General features: G+C 41.8%; 1 long non-coding RNA gene across 3 annotated transcripts in view; it reads right to left on the reverse strand.

Annotated features, from left to right (window-relative positions):
- Positions 1-8,111, reverse strand: part of LOC108129026 (uncharacterized) — a 59,699-nt gene that overhangs the window by 31,504 nt on the left and 20,084 nt on the right. For all 3 annotated transcript variants that reach the window (XR_011442897.1, XR_001773543.3, XR_011442896.1), the window contains exon 3: positions 5,015-5,175. This is a non-coding gene — a long non-coding RNA (uncharacterized lncRNA). The remainder of the gene's footprint in view (positions 1-5,014; positions 5,176-8,111) is intronic.

Genomic DNA, 8,111 nt, shown 5'->3' on the forward strand with positions numbered 1-8,111 from the left:
TTCATAGACTGTCAGAAATAAACATTCTTCAAGTCATTTCAAGGTATTTAATACGAATTTCGGGCATTTGGGGCATTTAGGCCTTTAGAACGAGTGTGCATGCACTTCAATTAGCATTAATTTGGAATTTGAGTTTGCAGGATCCTTGGCAGCAGCTCCACCTCCTACATCCTCCTACATCCTTGGCTTACATTCTGGCAACATAGTGACATGCAACTGAGAACTAAAGACTGGTTGGCTAATCAACTAATGCTTCCAGAACAGCGGAAAAGTGCAAAGGCATTGCCAATGTTTTGGGTTTTTGGTATTTGGAAACCTTATATATATATTTCATGACACAGCCCACAGAGAGACAGAGATGTATGTGTATATTTGGAATTCGATTAGTAGCCAGATCTAATGGGCTGCGAAATCCTAGACCGAATGCCAGCCCACCTTTGACCGACCGCGTGATGGCTTTTCAACTCACATTGACGGCATGCCCGGAGCAATTAAACCGGAGCTAATTATTTGGAAATTGGATATGACTGATGGCCCATCATCCGAGAATTATTGACAGGATCTGGCGCCCAAAAACAATGCACTTCCAATACAACAGAACAGCAGAACAGAAGCGAAAAAATCCAGATATTTTGCATAAATTCTGATGAAAATTTTCAACAAAGAAAGCTGAAACGAAAAATATACAAAAATATACGACAATAGCGAAGAACAACGGAAATATCGTCATCAGTATCGTCTCGCTCCCAGGGTCCCCGAAGAGCCATAAATATTTTCATTCTGGTTTTTTATACCAGTGACGAAAGAAAAAATACCAAAGGGTTGGGCTATCACGGGCACAATGTCAGCGAATAAATTAAGCTGCTGCAATATCAAGATTGATCGACACTTTCAAAAGGAAAGGGAGGGGGGGGGGGAAGGGGGGCATGGGAGGCAGTTTTTCAAAGGCCAAGGGGCGTGGCAGCTAATAAATGACGTGTCACACACCCAGCCGGAAATAAACACAATTAAAAACGCATCAGTGGCACAATAGTTACATGTGTTTGTGCACAAAAGTGCCTTCTTTTTTTTTTGGCCAGCAGTCAGGGTTGAGGGTTAAAAGGGGTTATAGCCCCCTCTACAAAGCCGCCACAAATAACGAGCACTTACACATTAACAAAAGGCCACCAGAACACAAAAGCGCAGCACGCGGAATAAAAGAAAAATACCTACATATAAACATTCCCATTTCATACAAAAAAAAAAGCACAAATTGCACAAACAATTGGCCGAGAGTTGAAAAAGTAGAAAACATGGCGAAATGTTTTCAGTTACTTTAAGTGAACAAATAATGCCATTGCTGCTCTAAATAAAAAGCAAGAGGCCAGGCTTACAATGTAATCTGGTAGTAGGTTCATGAAAAACACTGCCCCGCGGAAATTGGACAATGGAAATTAGTAAGTCGGACATCAGGTAACAACTTGGAAGGTACAAGAGACAAAAAATAGTTTCAAATAAAATAGAGGCTTTAAAACAGAGGGAGAGTAAGTGGTTATAGGTTATATATCTTCTTACAAGGGTATATATCTTATACAGGTTATATCATCTTTTGAAATGGTTTGCTTTATAGGCTTTATATGTTGGGCTTTAACATAAAAACATTATATTAATTTATAACATATTTGGGGATAGGTTCTTGAAACGAAAGATACTGGTTACGACAAAGGTTACTATAAGATGGTTACTATAAGATAACAATTTGGTGGATACACGGACAAATGAACAGTTTAAAACGATTTTCTTTATAAACAGCTACAATGTATAATATAAAACAATATAAAATACTTAATATTTTTAAACACAATATTACAATATAAAACACTTCTTTAAAACTATAACACAGTGTGAAATAGCTTTTAAAAGAAGAGACTTGTTGGCAATTTGAATATAATTTGAATATAATTGTTGTATAGAGAACCTAGCTTCAAAAATATGTATATAGAGGATATAACAATACAAACCACTTAAGAGAAACTAAAAAGCTTTTTTTTTTGAAAAAGAGGTTTCTATATAAGACACTAATCGACTTACAAACTAGCGGACAGAAGAACACTAATAATAACACTAATTTTAATAACATTAATAAATAATAGACTTAATAGCATTAAAAAAGATATACAAATATTAACCACTTCATCTACTAAGAATCCTTTTACCTAAGAATGCTAGAATTCTTTTTACTTTGAGTCTTTAGAATCCAGTAGCTTTCTACAAAAAGAGATTAAAAGACTTACAAACTAGGGGACACAGGGACAGATTGACACGTTGAACATAATTCTTTCACTTTAAGGCCTAAAAAGCATAAAACTTAACAACAATTATAAACCATGAGATTCTCTTATATTTTAAAGTAGATTCTAAAATAAGAGACTAGTTAACCAACTGGCGGTACAAATGGACAAAACCCTCTACCCTAAAGAAGTACCTCCCTAACCAAAAAACAAAACTTGAAGCACTATATGCTTATTTCAAATATAAATACAAAATACCTACCTCCTCCTCAAAAGACCTGCTTTCGGGGATTGCATGTGTAGCCACCATAAGCGACCTGAACAGATCATTTACACAACATTTGCATGAAGGTCTGAAGTACCCACGAATGGCAAGGACCCGCCTGAATTTTGATTAGACTTCTCGCACAAATATCTATTTAAATATCAACAATAAAAGACGGCGAACAACTTAATGTTTGTCGGCAGCCATTGCATGTTGAGTCTATTTAATAAATCCACAATATTCGGTTATATTTTTGTGCAAATAGGTCTGGAGAGTCTAGGAAATGGAAGATTATGTGCCATAATTACATTCGATGATTGCTCTGGTATTCAATATTTAACAATAAGAGCTTAAAATCAATTGACCATATTTCCAATTCGATTTTGAGTTTTTAGAAGGCAAATAAGAGGTGAAAGGGTGTCCAATGGGTGTTTATAAACAATATTGGAGTACGACTATATATTGCTGAAGTTGCTGAAAGCGATTGGGGAAGTGGGTGTTTTTGTGTTCGATCTGGATCTGGATGGATGTTGGCTGGCTGGCTGGCTGTTTCGTGCCACACTGACGACTGGCCACGAAATTTAATTAAAACGATTTTCCATTGGCAAACAAACTGCGGTGAGCCGTTTGGAATTTTACCCGAATCGAGTCTACCCGATTTTTGTGTCGCGGTCCTCGTTTTGTCATTAATTTAAAAATTTCGCCCCCCTCCCAGTAACCCTTTTCAAACTGACAACAAACTGAAAATCCAAGCGAACGCTCAAGGCAACATACTACAGCAAAAATATGCATACCAGTTGAGATGACATTCTAAAAATTCTACAAAAAAAAAATCTAAAAAAAAATATCTGGAATATTTTATGGCTTATATCTGGCATATATATTCTATATCTTTTTTTTTCAAACTCTATATATGCTTTAACCACAAAAGAGTACATCTCTTATTGGGGGAGGGAGGCCTGCCTAGTCAGCCTTTTTTTTTCCAACCGTACTCTTCTCGTCCTTTCCCCGCTTTGTGGCAACATGAAAAAGGATGTGTCCTTGCGACATTGACTCATTGCATTCCCCAAACACACCACCACCACCACCAGCACACAGTACATAACACGAAACGCATTCATTCAGGATTCAGCAACAAGTCGGAGAGTCATGTTTGGCTTGCCATTTTGTAGGGCTGACCTCAAACTTTTCCTCACTATTGAATGGGACTTGGCTATTTGTAGCATTTAATGCAGAAACACATCCCTGGCCCCCAAGTGGTCCCTGGCCTTTGATCCATGATCCTGCCACTTGCCAGTTGTTGGCTTCATATGTCATATGTGTGTCCTGCTGTCGGAGTTTATCCTGGCTTTTGTCATTTGACTTTTTCAAGCTTTAACTTAGGAGCTTTAGTATAAGGATATTTCAGAGGTCGTTTTGCCCTTCAACACATCATCAAGCCATCAACTTGATCCTTGCAGCTTAAAGCTGCCATCAATCAAATTAGCTCCTTGGCTCCTTATTAAATCAGCCCTAATATTTATTCCCCAAACTTAATTGTTTGCCCTTCGAAGGCTTAAGCAAGTCCAGGTCATGGCAAGTCCACTGGCTAGTCCTCTGGCTAGTCCTCTGGCATAACAAAATTCATTTGGCCTCCCAGTAAAGAGATTTATGCATGTCAGCAGGGGAAACAGAAAAACAGGACACACACGTCCCAATGTCCTGGTCTGTCTGCCAGGACAGACGGACACACATCAAGCTTTGTATGACAGGTGTGTGACTGTGTGCACTCCCAACTCCTATGTCCCAGCTGGTGGTGTCCAGACGACAGTTAATTTCCTATTTGATATTTGCTGTTAATCTAATAAATTTGCACGCTGGCTACCGAATCGACAGGCGAAACCAAATGAATCGAAAGGCAGTCCCAGACAGAGTCGTTGACAGGACCTGGATGTGAGGTGGGTAGCCGTGTGGCGCACAGGACACCCAACAGTGAGCTCTAACAGAGAGTCCGAGTCATTGTTGTGGTCCAGTGTAATCTCGAAATTAATCTCATTTAACCTATAAACTGCATTGGCCAAAAACCCAGTAATCCTTTTGTCAGAGTTCATGGCTAGCCGAAAGGATGCCCATCTGTTCCGCATCCACCGGCCAAGGGAGCCTCATAAATTGTATCTTTATTTTCTAAACACTTTAGACTTGATGAGTACCCTTTAGCTTTAGATGGATTATTAGTCGTATATCCTAAAGTCTAATAACTAAACTACCTTAAAACACCCTTTTAGTTCCACTTTGTTTTCTTTGTTTTCTTTTTTTTTCCCAAAAGATTAAAACTCTGGTCAGCCCCAACCCTATCCTGGCCTTTCCATCTCTGTTACACGGCAATTACATGACAGGGAAAGCGTGGAAAGTCGAGAAAAACCAGCTTCTACAACGTATTCCTGCGTTTCTCTTCTACGTTTTTTTTTTTTTTTTTGGAGGATACTGTTTGTTTGCATACCTGGCTAGCTGGCGATAACAATAATCCTTGACAAGCCATAAACATCTTAACGTCCTTGTTCCCCTCTCGTCCTTGTTGCCATTCGTATTTCCATTTTTAGTCGGGAAAAGTCAGCGCAGACAAATGGAGTGAAGTTGCAAATATCATCAGAGTCCTGTGCACTGAAAACAATAAAAGGATAAAGGATTAGACAATATATTACTTGAGAACTAAAAGCTATAGATATTCTTGAAAGCTTTTCATTTATTTGTTATCCTAGTTCTATAGCATATCCTTTATAGTTATCCTTTATTTTTTTTTTTAGAGTGCCACATTCCGGGGTTGCTCTTTCGAATTGTAAACCCAACCAGCTCGCCAGCTCAAAGTCGCAAAGTCAATTTGAATGTTTGTCCAAAACCGGCAGAGGGGAAAGGCAGGGAAAAGGGGACTTGCCACTCCCCTTCCTCCCCCATTGCCATGCTGGGATGTCCTGGGGCAACAGTACCCCTTAGGGTCATGGCCCTTGAATAAGCAGCTAATTCGTTTATTATTTTTATTGTTGCGTTGACATTATTTATGTAAGCTGCTTGTCAGCTTTTCACTTAGGCGGCCACGAGTGCTGGCAGGACGGGGGGTCTCAGGATAACGACAATGACACCCCTTAAAGGGGCCGGAGGGGGAGGCGGAGGGGGAGGTGGAGTGACTGAGAAAAGTGGAAAATAAAAGCGGAAAGCGGAAAGCTTCGCGTCGGAGACTTTATTCATTTCCATTTTATTTGCCCATTTACAAGTTTCAATCTTTATGCCTTAAGTTTCTCATCCTCTTACTGAGTCCTGCGTCCTGACTACTTCGTCCTTCGTCCTTTTTTTTCCGCCCATCATTCTTATCCGGATTGGCGGCAACCCTACTTATATTCTTACGCCATATCCTTATGGCAGGTCGGATGTTGGGATTGTTGGGACTGTCGGGCGGGATGTCGAAGTGTCTCGCAGGACTCTCGCAGGACTTGCTGCCGAGTTATGCCTTTATTTGGCACTTGATGGCAATTGCTTTCACTCAACTCAACCGAACCGAACCGAATCCAAGCCCAACCAGTCCTGATTCGCTTATTGACTGAGCCGGATTGAGGGTTTAAAGGATCAAGGACTCGGTCCTTGGGTGTCAAATGGCTTGTTAACCTTAGATCCTGACTCTCTAATTGGTATTTCATCACAAAATAATAACAACTTGAGGGGTAAAAGGACACCAAAAGGATCTTGAGAACCAAGAGAACCATCTAAGAACTAAACCGCATTTTTTTTTCCTTCGTGTCTTAAATCAAAATCCTTTGGCAGGACATGCCGGGCACTTTTCCACTTCAGTGCCGGCACTGGCAGAGCATAACTAAGGATAACTAAGGATCAGGCGAATGGGACAATTGTCCTGCCATCGTACATGGCATATCAACGATTCCCGCCCACCCATATCCTTGCGCCAGGACCAGGACGAAAGCCAAAGCCAAAGCGCTCAATTAGACCGCAGGGCGTGCAGTAGTGGGGGGTTGGGGGCCGAAGGGGCGTGGTCAAGCGTGCGGCACAAAACCGGTAAAGGACCAAACAGCCAGCAAAAAAAAGAGACCTGGCTTTGGTGGTCGGACAAATAAAAATATGACACGTGTGTGTGTGGGTGTGTGTGGAACTAACGCATATTCATGCATTTGCCAGAGAAGGTGGCAAGGTGGCAGGATAACAAGGGAGTGGTGGCAAGGACTACTGGTGGTGTGACAATTCCGCCGCTGGCCCTCCCTAACCAGAACAGCCAGGACTGCTCATTTACACTTGGCCACATGTCCCAGTGTCTCGGAAATCTGTCGCCTCAGCACTAAAGCCTCAGACTAACACGAAGCCTGGCAGGGGGAGGACTTGCCTCAGGAGGCAGGAGGCCACCTCAGTCTGGGGTATGAGATGGCTTCGACCAAGATTTCTCTTTCTCTCTCACTCCGTACACAAATAGAGTTGGGCTAGTTATCCTGTGTTATCCTGGGGAGTTGCCCTCGCGACAAGTAAGTTTTGCTGACCAAGAACACCGACATACAGGACTACAGGAGATCCTGGCCTAAATAGCCAAGAGCCAGCCTGGAAGCACGTGTCCTGATATAACCCCCCACCCCCCTGTTGGGTGTCTAATTTTGTTTACTTTGAAGGCAACATTGTCCTTATTCTTTGCATTCCCAAGTGTATAATTTTAAATGTCAGCAACAAACTGGCCAGGACTCTGTTAAAGTCCTGCCAGGATGAAATTGGCTAAGCCCAGCAATAGAACAATTAAATGCCACAACAATTTCGGCAACAATCAGGAAATATTATTATATATTCCGGGTGGCCCTCGAGCTGGAAGCCAAGCAAAGGATTTCAAACCTGTTTCACAAAACTAGCCAACAATATACACACAGGACTGGGTACTGCCATATTCCGGCTATAACCATGGCACTTTGTTTCAATTAAAAGCCCCACCCCCTACCCAGCTTGGCCAGAAAGGGGGCTAATCCCGGCAGGTCTACCTGCATGAGCACTCAATTTCTAACCAAATTGTTGATCCTGTGTGCGGGCCTGTGTGCAGCCCAAAAATCAATATAATAATATCGGTCAGTAATTCAATTTTTCACCAAAAAGGATGCCTTTAATCAGAGAGTATCCTGTAATCAGGACATTAGAAAGATTTCAGTGGCTGATCTGGGACGGAAGAGTGTTTAAGTGCCAAGTGCATCAAAAAAGGAGGGCGGCAGGAGGCCTGATTATTACCAAAAGGACTAAAGGCCTAACCGAACCAAAGGACCTGCAGAACGGGGACACCGACTTGGACATGAGCGATAGATAGGACACGTATCTAATAAAACGCCCGGCACACGTACCCACACACTAATGTCCTGCCCGTTCGATCCTGGCTGCTCAAATATTTGGCCTCAGCTTCAGCGCCAGCACCAGCCTCAGCCTTTGTGAGCTCATTAAATTTCGTCAATTTAAATATGTGTGTGGTGTAAAGGACTATACAGGACTCGTATAGCCGACGACGGGGAGTCCTTCGTATGCAACACATTGCTGTGCAAAAGGTTGATGATGGTTGGGTAGTCATCCTCCAA

Source organism: Drosophila bipectinata, chromosome XL (assembly GCF_030179905.1).
Source record: "Drosophila bipectinata strain 14024-0381.07 chromosome XL, DbipHiC1v2, whole genome shotgun sequence".
In the NCBI taxonomy this organism is placed as follows: Eukaryota; Metazoa; Arthropoda; class Insecta; order Diptera; family Drosophilidae; genus Drosophila; species Drosophila bipectinata.